Genomic DNA, 14,982 nt, shown 5'->3' with positions numbered 1-14,982 from the left:
ATCTCATCCGCTTTCGTTCATCCTCATTGTCTCCATTTTCAGTAGCACCAATTTAATAGGAAAACTAGCAAAGGATAATGAATTCTACCTGGATCACCTAATTAGTGTACTCCTGGAAAGAGCAGGCATTTCTTTATGTTGCACATTCATTCCTTTCATTCACCCTCAAATGAAGGAAAGTAAAGAAGTGGTGGTGAAATATTTTAATAAAATAACAGGGTGTGCGTTCATTCTCTCATAGAGCCTTTGTCAGCCACAGAGCGAGTAGGGGACTTACTGCAGTTGCAGTGAAGTTCAAAGGCAGCAAACTGAGGGATTTGTCTTTAGGCTGTGGGCTGATCACACATGAAAAGGCTGCTTTATCTGCCTGGGGTGGTCAAGTCTCGACCTTTTACCCTTCATGCTGCTGCAGCTCGCTTCCCATGTCTGATGTCAGGCAGAATCTCTGCTCTCACATGGGAAGCGGAGAGCCTGGAGTGTGTCTGTTACTTCACTGAGCAGACACCAGTGATAGAGAGGCTCTGGACAATGAAAAGATAAACACTGATAATTAGGAATCTACCGTGGACCCAGATTAGCACCCTGGGGAACGCCTAATGCGTTTATATGCTTTATTCCCCAAGAGGCCATTGAAAGGCTAGTCTTTAACAATTTATTATGGTTGGAGTTAGGAAAACTGAATAAAAGGAATATAGAACTTTTAAGGAAACTGCAATCATTGAAAGTACAGCTGTGCTACATTTCTATAGTTTTTAAGCACAAATATGAGCTGTTCAGGTTTCATGAAAAATTCATCATCTCTTCAGATTACCCAATTTATCTAAAGTTGATAAGGCTCTGTGGCTTCTAATGCGAGATGTTTTCATACACTTTGTACCAAAGCAGAGATGCCCTACCACACAAGAAATCTAGAAATGAAAAAAAGTATTTGTACAAGATGTCAGTTCCTTTCTGTTCATCTTAATTACATCAGTTTGGGGTTGTCTTCAGTGTCCTTTGAAGATGCACACTACATTCTATAGTATATAACAAAAAACCACCAGCCTCAAAATATCTGACAATTAAAAAAAAAAAAAGGAATCCATTATAATGTGCTGTTTCAGACAGACAAAAAAGGCACAATGCAGAAAAGTAAGCCAACTGAAAGAGAATCTGGTCATCAAATTAAAGAGCCTTAAGAGAGCATCATAAAGAGCATAAAAATGAAAAATACTGTTACTGTAGAAATGTGTCAGCTAAGCTCTAGAGAGGGCACATCAGGTCACAGCTTTAGGACAGTCTGTAACAAAGATTAGTCCATAAAAAGAATGGTTAGAAAATGTTGCAGTGCATCACCATCCCTGACATCTACTGCTATGGCTGTTAAACATTTCAAAGCATCAAATCTTCTATTCCAATGATGTGGGTGGAAACCCACGAGGTACAGGGGCTATATTATGATTTTAACATTTATTCATGAGGAAAAAGTTGACAAGAATGCTCTATTCTGCAATAACTTGCTTCACTTTTATGCAGAGCCGTAGCTGGAAGCTTCCTGTTGCAACTGTCTTTTACAGTCAGACAATAAAAAAATCTTCCTTTGGGCAATCAGGGGTTAAATGACTTGCTAAAGGGCATGCCATCCAGATTTTCCCAGCCAGTAAAGGTTTGTGAACTACTGACCTTCCTTCTGACAACCTGCCTGGCTGCCCCCAAGGCTAACACTGCCCTCGATATTTCCGATTCAATACGACCAATGTTTCTGCTACGGGCTTAATGTGCAAGAACCTGGAGGGAAAGAGACACACTTGCATGCCACAAAATGTAGCAGGAAAAGAGGGTGTTTGGGTTAAACATGATCTCTGTCAGTACAGCATTCTGTTGGCTTTTACGATGGACGATATGATGTAATCAGATGATGATGCATCTCTGTGTGTGCACACTAAAGCCTGACAGCTACTGTGAGATATTTGGGTCAGAAATGAGTGATAATTCAAGCAGAACAAAACCTGAAACAGGACAGTTTTAATTAAAATACACTACGAGTGCTTTATTTCAGCTTTTTTCCCCTGTTGTTATGGGTTCATGGCACGGGTTTTTAGTGTCGCACTGCAACCTGCACTGTCAACTAATAACTACAAATGTGTGTTATATGCTATTTTCATTAGTGTGAATGCATCTGACATACACTGCGTGGCATGTAAGAAAAGGCAAATTTAGACATTGTCCTAACTAGACTTTTATATCATTGTACTGAGTTAATTTGCAAAAATTATTTTGAGACAGAATAAGCCTGGTTAAAAAGAAACATGATGATTCTTAGAAAAGTTCTAAAGTTATGAGCATTTTTTTCCCCTAATGATTTTTAAGCTGATGAATGTTTACTCGCTCATAATGAACAGAAAATACATTAGTCATTAAGATTAAAACATTTTTGGGGGGACGGTTATCAGTATGCCCATATGATAAATCTCCAGTACAACAATAGCGGGTCTATATTGGTCAGGCCTGAGTATTATCTGTCTGTGTGCTGGTGTGTGTTTATGTGTGTTTTCCTGTATGTCCATTCTTTACCGTCCTGGTGTGTAAAGTGGCAGTGGAGCAGCCTGGAGCAAAGAGATAACAGTCAGCGGTAGAGGGCTGGCCGTCAGGGGGAGGAGTAGTGGTGGTGGTGGTGGTGGTGAAGATGGTTCTGGGCTGTTGGAGCCTTGCCAAAGGACTACAGAGAAATCCATTACTTTTCCCACTCAGCACCAACATCTGCTAAAGCTGATCGCAACCAGCTCCACTGCAGACGCCCACTATGCGCTGTCCATTCGAGCCCAAGCTATGATTACACCAACCGAGACTAAAATCAGTTTCTAGAGCTTAATGGACGGAAAGCTGCCAATGTCATGGGAATTGTCTGAAACCTATATCTATGTGCTTATACCAATTGTAATGAGGGTCAATTTAAATACCCAGCAGACGTATAACGTTTAATGGTTATACAAGTATGAAAAAACTGACACAAATCCAGGAGTTAAACCATCACAAAAATACACACCCAGAACAAATTCAACACAGAAAATAAAATAAGCTATAAAAACAGGCCGTTCCCAACTTAAGGACCAAGTAAAATAAAAAGAAAACCAACAACACTGGCACAATGTTCACACAGTTGTTCAAAGAAAATTACTGAGGCAATAAACTCGCTTATTGCCGAGAAAAAGCATCCATTTAAGTTGCTAAAAAATGTCTTTTTCAGACAACAGACAGTGACCCTGAACCGAGGTACACAATCACCAGCCAGTGGCATTTAAGTGAAGAATACATAATCCAAAAAATGCCCCATGAATCACCGGCTGCTGTTTACCAATGTTGATGTACCTGGCACTTTGGGGAGGTTCATGTGACTTCTGGCTAACAACATAAAGTGGAAAAGTATTGGGTGTTTTAAAGCCACAGTCAAGAAACACAAATTTTAAATAGTGTAAAAGATTCAATTCAAATTACACTTCGATATCTCTTAGTGATGCTGGGATTGATAGTCAGTTTGTGTCAGACAGGACTGTCTGGTCAAATGATGTCAAATGTTTTGTCTTTTGGTCCTAAAAGAAGTTTTCCCTCCTGTCAGAAATGGTGGCAAATGGTGGCTGGTGATGTGCCAGCCCCCATTTACTATGCATAATATGCTGACTATAAGTGAGTACCTCATACAACTAAACTTGAAAAGAAAAAAATGAGTAGAAAGCTAGGTATCAGAAATTACTCTCTGTGGTACAGCTATGTTAAAAGAACAAAACCAGCAAACCTGTTGGTTTTTGCAGACACTGGCAAAAAGATACATGGTCCTCTAAAGGAAGCTAAGCTAAAGTGCACTATCAGTAACAGTGACCGTTTGTCATGATATAAATATAAGCAAATTATGTTGACTGCTAATGAAATGTATAAAAATATCATTTAGCAGACCCTGCTGGCAAAATATCACAGACATAGCCTAAATATCTGACAGGAGTTCAGGGCTTCATGTTTCAAGATGGGTGCAGTTTGCCTGGATATAGCTGCTGAAGTCATGACCTCTGCACCAGGCTTGGAAAATGACTGATCTGTGGCTCAGTTTGAGGTAGACACGGATCAATAATTTACCAATATTCATTTATCACTCAAGGTTCCATCAAAATAGGTCTGACAAGCTGGACAAAATACAATTTGACAAATGATCCAATCAGATGCTCTGTTCAACTGGGAATCAAATGAAATCAAATCAGCAGGTGTCTGAGGTGGTCTTGCACCTGTGGTTTAATTTGACCAAAAACAGAAAAGATGTAGCAGACCAGAAGAGCGATCAATATGAACATGCTCTTCTGCCTCATTAAAAACACAAGGACCAGAAATAAACTCCAGTGTTAGGGACATTTAAAGGTTGAAGGTTAAATGGCAGGCCGAGCTCAAACCAGTGTTAATTGGTTGATTAATTTGTAAGCTGAAAATTAATTTGAAGACATTTCATTTTTCTTGCACAAATGAAAAGCGTCCACTTGGGATTCTAACCACTCTTTTTCCCTGGTCTTTTCAAGTCCCCCCTGTCTTAATTGCAAACACATATAGGCACTGAGACACTGACATCTTGAAGGCATTAATGCCAAGGTTCATGCATTGCACACCAGCTTTAAGATGCATTACACTAATGAATCGGGTTTTGTAAGAGGAGGAGGAGAAGAAGAAGTCCAATAGATTTGCTCCTCGCTGGGAAACAGATAGAACCATCAATGGGGCTGAGAGTGAAGCGCTGAGGGTTGGGAAAAGGTTGGCGTGTAACTGGGCCACTGAAAATGTGACCCGGCGAGCCCAACCTTGAGGGTGTTCTGCCAGCACCAGCTGTGTGATATTTACAGCCTGTTGCCTCATGTTCCCGGGCAACTGTTGGACACAGCTCCCAGCACACTCAAGCTTCAGATCACCCAGCATGCATCTTTACAATATCAACAAAACCCTATGGCTGATTTTGTGGTATATCAGCAGGTGGAGTAAAGGGAGGGCATGGTGACAAATAGTGGAGGAGGAGAGGGAGATGGACGAGGAGGAGGGAGCTGCTGGCCTCGTATCTGAAGCCTGGCTTATGATTGTGATTGTGCCTGTGCTTCAGCGCTGCCAACCCTGGCAGTGGAATATGATCTCCCCTTCCCCCTTCCCCCCTCTCCTCTTAACCAATCATGGGTGAGACTTTAGAGAGGTGGGAGAGAGTGGGGAGGGCTGATGCAGTGCAAGGGCAGCACTTCTGAGGTGGTGGTGGTGGTGGTTTGGGGCAAGAGATGAGATGGGATGGGAGGGGTGGTAAGGAGATCTGTGCCTCATGGCTTGTGAATCACGCCCGCACTGCTGGGTCGCTATCAATACTGCAGTCTGCCCGAGCACGTACACACACTCCCAAACACGTATACAAAAAACAAACAACAGCACGCACAAAAAGAAAAAACACACCTACGCACTTAACACAGGGCGCCCTAACTGTCACTGATCTGCTGTTTGTGCTCATAGCCTCTGGCATGAATACAGCAAAAATATCCTGATAATACCCATAATGCACATATATACTGTATGCGAGTGCACACACAGACTCACAAAGATGTCTTTTGTACTGAAGCTTAGAAACCATGTGGAGTATAGGGGACTTGTTGGCAGGCCATACAATACTTTAAACTGTAATTTGTTGTTGATCTGAGACCTGCCCCTGTCACTGCATCATCAACGTGGACAATGTGGTTTGGCCTGTTGGGTTACATCACGACCAAAAGATAAAAGCTCCTAACATGCTCAGGGGCACTCCTATCCCTGAAAGGTGTGGACTGATTAGAGGAGCTAGTGGTAAGAGTTTAAAATGATAAACTCTTACCGCATAAGAGCTGTAACAAATAGGAAAAATGGGACATCGTTTCTTGATTAGAAATCGTTCACATTATCTAATAAGGGCTTGAGGCATTTTTTTTTAAATGTATTTGAAGAGCTGCTATGGCCTTTCATGTATAAGAGGTCACTACAAGTCCTAAAAATTTCCTGCATTGATGTAAAGGTGCAACAATCACTTACAGTAAATCAAATTCAGTCTCACAGACGCTTTTTCAAGACCTGAAACCGATGTCTAAAATCTCAGCTAAACGTGCCATTGATGGTTATTTTTGTTTGATCAAATAACCTTATCTAAAATGAGTTAATTAATCTTCAGATACGTAGTGCTTGGAGATACTCTAATGTGCATAATTTGCTTCTTCTTTCTGTTTGTGTAATATTAAGTTGGATATATTTGTTTTTCAGACATATGATAATTTCCCCTCAGGCTGAGAACTCCTGTGATCATAAATTTCTTTATTTACTGACAGTTTTAGGACATAAAAAAAAATGACATGAGAGACTGGTATGATAATAACTAAATAAATAACTAATCAATCAACACTGTGGCATTACATTGAATAAGCTCTTACACACAGTGTTTTGTTTTGATTTTTTGGATCACAGCAAATTAAACAGCTGCAATTTGATTTATAAATGAGAGTTATTCTGGCAGCGGCAGTATTTAATGAATTTATTATTCATTCAAGTACTACCCATTACGTTGGGCTTTGTTTGTCTTTGAGATCAGATCATTTATAATCTATAATCTGCCTCATTAGGGCAAACAGTTTTGAAAAGCAACTCTTGAGATGTCTGATGGAATCCAGGTTTCCTCCCTGAAAGCTTTTCCCATCGTTTCAAATGTGCTGCGGCACAACAACAAAAGGTATGTGACAGAGAAGAATGCCCGCCAGACAAAACACTAATGACATCAATGTGACACTCGAGGACGTAAGGCGTGCATGCCCGAGCCAGCGTGCGTACGATGGTTTGACATCACTAGTCGAACATGTTTTCATCAATGGGGCCTTACGCAAGAGCCAGACAGGTAAGATCAAGACAACCGGCTGGCTCTAACACATAGTGCTTTAACGCAAGTGCTGTCAGGTTTATTTTCATGAATGCAGGTGAGTGGGAGGAGGAATTCTGTTTTTTTTTTTTCAGCACGAAAATACCTACCTATTTTTACCATCCACCACAAACGTTATGTTTATTTATCTATCATTAACTGTGTAATGTGGGCACTGCAAGTATGCTAAAGGCACTCAGTAATAATAAACACTCCACGGAGTGTGGCGCACACACAAACACCACTGTTCTGAGAAGTAACTGTAGTCCTTTCAACAATTTCACTTTCCCTATAGAAAACATTTTTGGTAACAGATATACACAGGCTCAGTCATGATTGCTTGCGTGTGTGTGTGTGGTCATTAGAAAGCACAAGCTCCTTCAGCTCAGAGAGGCATCTTTCAATCTAGTCACAGAAGATCGAGCCAGGTCGGCTTTGTTGTCAAGAAACCTTTCAAAACAAGTGCGGAGCAGCTGCTTGGAGACCTGCAAGTCCATCCACTCTTGTTCTGACTGGTTTAAAAAGCAGAAGGCACCAATGCAACTCAATAAAAAAATATCATAACCTTTCTGAGAAAGGAAAACTTATTTCCTGTCATCATCACAAAATTAAATGCTGACCACTATGGAGCAACCAACAGCAGTGCAGCGCACGATCCATGAAATAATCTCCCATCTGCAGAACAAGACCTTTCAAATTCCTGATGTAATTCTTTTTCTACAAACAACACAAAGGAAGACAAATCAATTTAAGCCTAGAAATCAAAATAAGCCTATTATCTCTAGGATAAAACAACCTCCTGCTATTAACCTTGTGTGTTCTTGCAATTGTTCTTGCAATTGCGAAGGTTAAAGAACCCCAACAGCTGTATTCAATGTGATATATCTCACCATACGTAAAGTACAGAACATAGTTTCAACAGGTGTCAAGGGCACAAGCGTCATGGCACTCAACTCACCATTAATGGTCATGTAAGCCTTCAATTCAAGGAAGAAAAAGAGCAGGTGTGACGTTATGAGCTTCACAACAACACAAGCTTTCGACCATAAATCACTACAACAGACCCTCCCTCCACTCTTGAGCCTCTCTCAGCACATTTGGGACTTGGGTAGATGTCAGTTCAGCAGCTGACAAAGGACAGCCGGCCACACAGCAAGTCACCTCGCACTCTTCCATATCTACCTCGTAAAGACCTACTGATTGCTTCCTGGACTGATTAGAGACCCGGGAAATCTCTGAATGTTCATTAAAAAACATTTTTTCAGAACTTCAGCTTAAAACGAGCATGAGAAAATTGAAAAATGTTACTTTTAGCCAGAGACGAGGTAATGTGAAATCTTAAAAGAAAAAAAATATCACTTTCTCTTTTTATGCTTTTAAGAAACATAGCATTCATTTCACATCAAATCAATTTAATCAAACCCACTCTAACGTCTCTATTGACTGCTCTTACCGGCGAAGATTTTAGGTGCCAAAAAGTTGTTTTGGAAGTTCTATGACACAGCAGAAAAAAAACACAATGTTGAGGTCAATAGTTCCAAAGTAGTCCAAGTCAAAGATTGCAGAGGTATACAAAGTCCTGAATAGAAAGACAGTCCAGCTTAGAGCAGCACATGTGCCACTCCACCCACCATCGACTGCCGAAGTGACAACTGCTGGTGGAACACCTCACTCTGGACGCCCCAAATTACCCTTCTTACTGGACCCCAAGCACCACCAAGGCCCCCCCTCTGCTGCTGCTTCTTGTCACTCTACCTCACTCCTCACAATTACACAGTACACTCATCCCCCTCTCTACCCGTAAACCCCTCCCAGGTCACCCTTTGCCCTAATATGCCTTCAGCAACTGCCACCAATTCATCATAGTCTATGTTAGCAAATGAGGTGTGTGTTGCTCAGCTCTTCAAAGAATTTTTTTTCCCACATTTCAGCACATTTACTGCAAATCCTTGCATTTCCAATTTATTAGTAGGTCAATATTTAACTTTATTGAATTATAACTGAACAATAGATTCTTTTCTTAATATATAAAAAAATCTCATTACCCAAGTTTAAACTGATAGTTAAAAATATGAAACTTGACATTATATGTTACAGCAAAAAAATAGTGCAGCACACTATCAAAAAAAAATCTGCATTTTTGCTCAGCATAAAATGATTATCATCTCATATCTGATCTGATTATTTCTTTCACTTTAGTGATTAATCATCACAGCCAGATTGATCTGCTCCACTATGATAAAATAATACTGTCAGATTGTTTGGTGGCAGTACATGCAAGACTGTTGTAATGCTGAAATCCTCAGCTGACAAATGGAAAGGTCATTAACTTCTGTTTTTTGATAACTAACAACCTAATTTTCTTAAGCTTCTGACATAGTGTTTATTGTAATTCCCAGTTTTTAGGCTAAACAGAATATCGCTATATGTATGTGTCCCAAATGAGTAAGGGAGTCACTAGCTGCCTAACTGAGGGTGTCAGATCCTTGTTGCACACCAGTCTGTCCCTCGTGCACATGTGTGTCTATACATCTTCCATTTGGATCATGAGCTGCTGGCAACAGGGTGGCAGCTGCCTACATACCTTTTGTTCCTCTGGACTCTCTGAGGACCCCACCCTCCAAAAATCTGGACACATACACAAAGGCAATGCAATGCAATACACACATATACTCGCATGCTCAGCTGTCGGAGAATTCAACACACCGGTACTGTCTCGTGCCCTTCTGCCCTACCGTTCAATATGCGATTTTGAAATTCTGCTGTTAAACTTCAACAGCTACACCGCCACATCTCCGCCTCCCCGTCATCTCCAATGTGGACCACTGCTGACGGCTCTGATCTGATGCCACATCCAAATCCTAGAAGATCTGAACTTGGTAAGATACAGTTGTTTGACAGCGAGCACTGTAAAAGGAGCGCTTCGCTCTCTGTGACTTTTTTGCAACAGTGACTCTGCTTCCCAAGGCATGAATCTCAGCCCGTGCCCTTTCCTGACCTTGAAATCTCCAAAGGGGGGCCGGAGGGTGTGGGAAATGGGAGGCCAGGAGTCTGCTAAACAGTTGTGTCATTGAGTTTCCACACACAGTGAATACATGTATGGGTGCAGGCACGTATGTGCCAAGAACCAAACGGGTTAAACAAGGGGCAAAAATTCCAAAGGCCGTATTCATCTTGAAGCAGTAACTTATATGGATAAATCTGAAAGAGGAGAGAAAAAAAAATGTTTTCCCTTTGTGTATCTGGAGCAGGAAATCTGCCCATGGATAGGAAAATATACACCACTACTAAACACAACAATCCTAATGTCAGAGTATTGAGGGCACATATTACTTCCACAACAAACACGGGTGCTCAGATGGCCTTATCTTTCTGCCCCGTTCTCCAGGTTTTTTCCCCCGCTTGCCATCCACATTTGTCATCCGTGTGCACGACTGCCTGGGGGCTCTCCGTGTTGAACACACGGTGTTGGCCTGGAGCCTAAAATGGGGATCTATGAGCCTACCTCCGCTCTCACTGACAACTGACTGCAAGCGCGGGCCAAGACTGTGTGGTGCTGGCTACATGTGGTGGGGATCCGGCACTGAGGAGAGGTGGGGGAGGCACAAACACTAAGCAAAAGGATATCTATTCTCTCCTCTTTAGCAGAGCAGTGAAAGAAAGCAGCTCCTTTGCCCAGAGGCAAGTGTATTTATGTTTAAAGGAAACACAAACGCATATAAGCTTCAGCTCTTGCGATGATAAACATCCATCCATGTAACTGCAAATCCTTGGAACAGTTGCAGAGAAGGCAAAAAGATTTGTTTTTGTGTATTGTTCAACGTGAAAGGTGTGCCACCTGAGTGATGTGCAATGACAAAGAAAAACTCAAGAGGTTTTGTTGAAGACAAGCTTATTTGGTACTTTGTCTTTGTACCAAATGACTAATAGGTTTGTGAATAAGCATGATATGCTTTCAAGGGTCTGACAGTGAATACCCTGATTATGCAAATCTGCCTCCCTCCCGAGGATGGGGTAAATTAAAAAAAATGACAAAGCTTTTCTTTGGTGTGGCACTAGTGTGAGCTATTTTCTCGCATGTGACCTACATTATTAAGGAATTTTCCACATTTTCACATCCTTATGACAAATCTCACAGAATAATAAAGCTCAGAAGATGAACATTTCCAACAGAACGTACTCATCCAAACAATGAGGCTGTCTAATTACTCCACATTATCTGTGCCAGCATCCAGAGCCAATCTTCGTTTTACTTACATTTCATGTTAGAAATCTAGTGATTTCAAACCAGAAGGTTTTCAGATGCCCTAAAGCATCTTGAGTGGATCAAACCAATTTCAATTCCATTTTCACCATTTATTTTCACATATGTCTATTCAGAAAATATAAGATAAGCACACTGAATTTGCTTTCATTTTTTTGCATCTGACTTTAGCCATTAAGGTAGGGATGTGATGCAAATGAAGAAGTACAAAACAATGAGGTAAAACCATTAACTCTGCTAAATCCTTTTATGTCATAATAAACTGGTTAATTGTTGAGATCATAATGACAAAAACAGTTAAAATCTGTTGTTATAATTCCTGCAGCCATTGACGTCTCTTTTGGTGGGACCAATAAAGATGTGCAGTTTAACGATGTAAATCAATATATCAGTCAAGAAGCTACGAAAAAGATAAATGATTAGTAAACCAAGTAATTGTTTGCCACTTAATAAATCAATAAATCCAGTTTGGCACTCTAGTATTTAAGAGTTCTACTTTTATTCAAAACTGCCTTTAAAATGAGTTCCAACTCAAACGCATTAGATTAGCAAAAATTTAAAAAATGTAATTAATTAAATGAAGCTGGAGGAGTTCTGTACAGAATCCAGAGGGATATGATCACTGTTCCAGTTTGTTGTGGCTGAGCTCAAAGGGAAAGCTTTTCATTTACTGATCAGTCTGCCTTCCTTGCTTTTCTCACATGCGGCCACGTTGATCACAGATACAGAAGTTGCAGAAATGAGCTTGCTCCGATAGGGCCCTGAGCTTACCCTTAAGGCGCGTCCACACAGGAAGTAATTCGTTTGCCGTGCATTGCTTTGTTGCTGACAGCTGGCTTTCAGCAGACATTCCAGGCTCCAGTCGCCTAGGCAACCCTTTAATATATTTAAAACCTTGCTATATGTCAATCAATGGTGTCCCGCACTCTCACTGACAGTCGCTTCAATCTCTTGCCTCCAGGTCATAAAAACTTTAACTCAGGACCTGCACACTTTGCGTCGCCAGCAATTGCTTGAAATCCCAAATTGACTTTCCATGGTCTCTGCTAGCTGCGAAATTAAAGTCATCACTTCCTCTGTGGACATCTTCAGAGATAAGCCATGGAGCTTCTCTGCATCAGAAGGATCTATTTGAGGTAGTTTGGGCACTACCAAAGTAGTGTCAATGTCCAGTCTACAGCCAATTCCATGAATTTCACCAACCACAACACCATAAATTCACTGGCTCTGGTGTCAGAATTGGCATTGTCAGTGGTTTTGGTAAGGGAGTGTGTAAAAAAATTCAGCAATGACTCAACGATGTAGCCCACAGATTGTATCTGCCAATATTTTTCCAAGTAAATTATCCCATCTTTTGCTTTACTCTTCTGAAAATGCACCAGAGCAGGAGTGACTGTACACCAGCACTGTCAACATGTCAGGGGAAAGTAGGGAGAAGCGGCCACCCACTGAGGTCTTTCAGGCATATCCATGGTGGAATAAGCTTATAACATTTTCAAAGAAATAAATCTAAACTTTACACAGAATGTGAGCTACTTAAAAATAGCACGAGGCTGCACTGGAACACCTTTAGGGACTGCTGTATGTCACAGTGCCGACCAGTATTGTATTTGTCTTTATCTAATCTAGCCCTTGCTCACTCAATCTGGGGAAATTTGGTATCTCCTAGCCCCTGGAGCTGTCGCAGCTATAGGTTAGAAGTCAAGAGCAGCAAGACAAGCCCCAACAGACGCAGCAACCTGTTCCCTTCAACTGTCTGCCTCACTCAGCTGGCTCCACAAAGGCTGCGACCTCCCCACCCCATAAAAGCCTCTCTTTGCAGCTCCAAGCGCATCGCTTTTCCAGGATGTCACTGTCCAACACAGGAACAGTTTTAGGGACAGATTATTAACATCAAACTCCCCTTTGAATCTGTCTTTAATATAACACAAAGCACTAAATTAAGCAGCGCTCTGATTTCTGTTTATTTTATGAAGTAATCAATGAAGTACCATTGCCTTCGTAAGGGAAATCAATCCCTGTTGACTAACAACATGCCTTCCTGTGTACAGTATACATTTTAATATGTAAAGTGTAGTAGTAAGCTTTTTCCATGTCCCTGCCAAGCGATTTAAAGTAAAATTACAGCTGGCTCAGTTATTCTAATTAATGACCTGTGCGTGAAACTTTATCATATTTTAATCTATCAAGTAAATTAAAGCCATAAATCACTCAACACCTGTGACTCCCACGCCAGCATGACATAGTGCATTGTGCAGGACAGCAGACATTTAGCTTACGCCCTGAAGAAAAAAAAAGAAAAACCAACAACAAGAGCAGACGTCTGGAATCAAACGATCACCTATGTTAATTTCAAAGAGCTGTTGAGATCGAGAGGTCTGGAGGAGGAAAATTATCTCCTAAATGGTCATTCTACGTAACAAGAGACCTTTATTACCACAGATTTCAAAGCTCACTTGCTCTGACCTCCTGTAATCTATACAATTGGTTGTTAGTGATGTTGGTGACTTGGGAATTTGAGCTTATTATATGTCTGTACTTACTGTAAATTGTTATTTGGAAGACCATCAGCTGAGTGAATAGAAGAAGAAAAAAAAATCAGAGCACATGGAGGCGTGGGGTGTGGGGTGGGCTGGTTCTTCTGTGACTCTCTCAGCCTGTGGATAATCTCACAACTTCATACACCGCTTTGCACTGCAGCTGCTAATGGCAGTCTTTGTTCTGCTTTGAGCTCAGCTTCAGTGAGCACATAAACCAGCCCCCACCTGCTGCAGGTTCTGGTTAGAGGAGCCCTCCAGATCTCCAGAGCAGAGCTGCAGTCCATGCTTTGGACTTAGGAGTTGGTGTAACCACAAACAAGATCCTCTTTGGAGAAACAAGTAAAGCATGCCTGTGGTAAACACTAGATGTTGTCATATAATTACCTGTAATTGTACTACTGAAATGTTTGAAGTGTTACAAAGCCTTTTGCCAAACACAGAGAGGATTATTTCATGCCACCTGGACTGACAATAAGCTAAAATTGGCTGATATAGTGGCCTGGCCCTCCATACCAATAGCAGGAGGAATATTGAAAAATGAACCAACCTGAGTAAACAATGTCTTCTTACATCAGGACAAGCAGAGATATAGTAATGCGAAAATAAAATGGTGATAAGTGTTTCAGGAGCATTAAAATCAGCTTAGATCTCAAAGGTTAACTGCTCCTAGAAACTACTAAAACAGTTTCTTCAGCTGTGGTTTGACGGTTCATTTGCTACTGATTGGTTAGGGGAAAACGAAACAAAATAAGCCCCCATGCACAAAGAATCTATCAACACGCAACTACTGCCAAACAGAAAGAATAAAGGAAAACAGAAAGCAGTTCAAGATGAACATTAAATGTGATTTAATTTCCCATATTTTTTAAATGATACATGCAGCTATTCTATCAAGCACAAAGATGAAAGAGTGGAAGTTAGCTGACATAGTCAAAATTACTTCTCGACATGAAAGATCAGTGTCAGAACCAACAGCTGAAACCACAGCACTATCAAAGTTTCCACAATGTCAAACTGAAACACAGTCTGCTTAGCTCTAGGACCACGCTGTCAGGTCATGAGTCACACCTCTGAAAGTTGCAACCACATTCTTCTTGCTGTCTAACAACTAAAAGTTTAGATAGAACTAAATATTGAAAATTACTTTCCTAACATTTAAACTTGAAGTTTTTTGATCATGACTGATTCTTTTGGACTCATTTTTTGTACAGTAAGATCTTAGTGATATTTAAAGTTTTGGGGTTTGGTTCAGTTGCAAT

General features: G+C 40.9%; 1 protein-coding gene across 9 annotated transcripts in view; it reads right to left on the bottom strand.

Moving 5' to 3' along the window:
• The window catches only part of mef2d (myocyte enhancer factor 2d), a 102,619-nt gene that overhangs the window by 66,822 nt on the left and 20,815 nt on the right, over positions 1-14,982 (bottom strand). The window contains exon 1 of one of the 9 annotated variants that reach the window (XM_025911274.1): positions 9,655-9,846. The exons of 7 other annotated variants lie outside the window; for them this stretch is intronic. The gene's annotated coding sequence lies outside the window, so the exon portion shown is untranslated. Of the gene's footprint in view, positions 1-8,372; positions 8,654-9,654; positions 9,847-14,982 lie in introns of those variants that run through there. One more of the 9 variants, XM_025911273.1, reaches the window with a different exon arrangement.

The sequence above is a fragment of the Oreochromis niloticus genome, linkage group LG11 (assembly GCF_001858045.2).
Source record: "Oreochromis niloticus isolate F11D_XX linkage group LG11, O_niloticus_UMD_NMBU, whole genome shotgun sequence".
NCBI classification, from domain to species: Eukaryota; Metazoa; Chordata; class Actinopteri; order Cichliformes; family Cichlidae; genus Oreochromis; species Oreochromis niloticus.
Note: the sequence above shows the minus strand (reverse complement) of the source record. Positions and strands in the feature narration are given on the sequence as shown.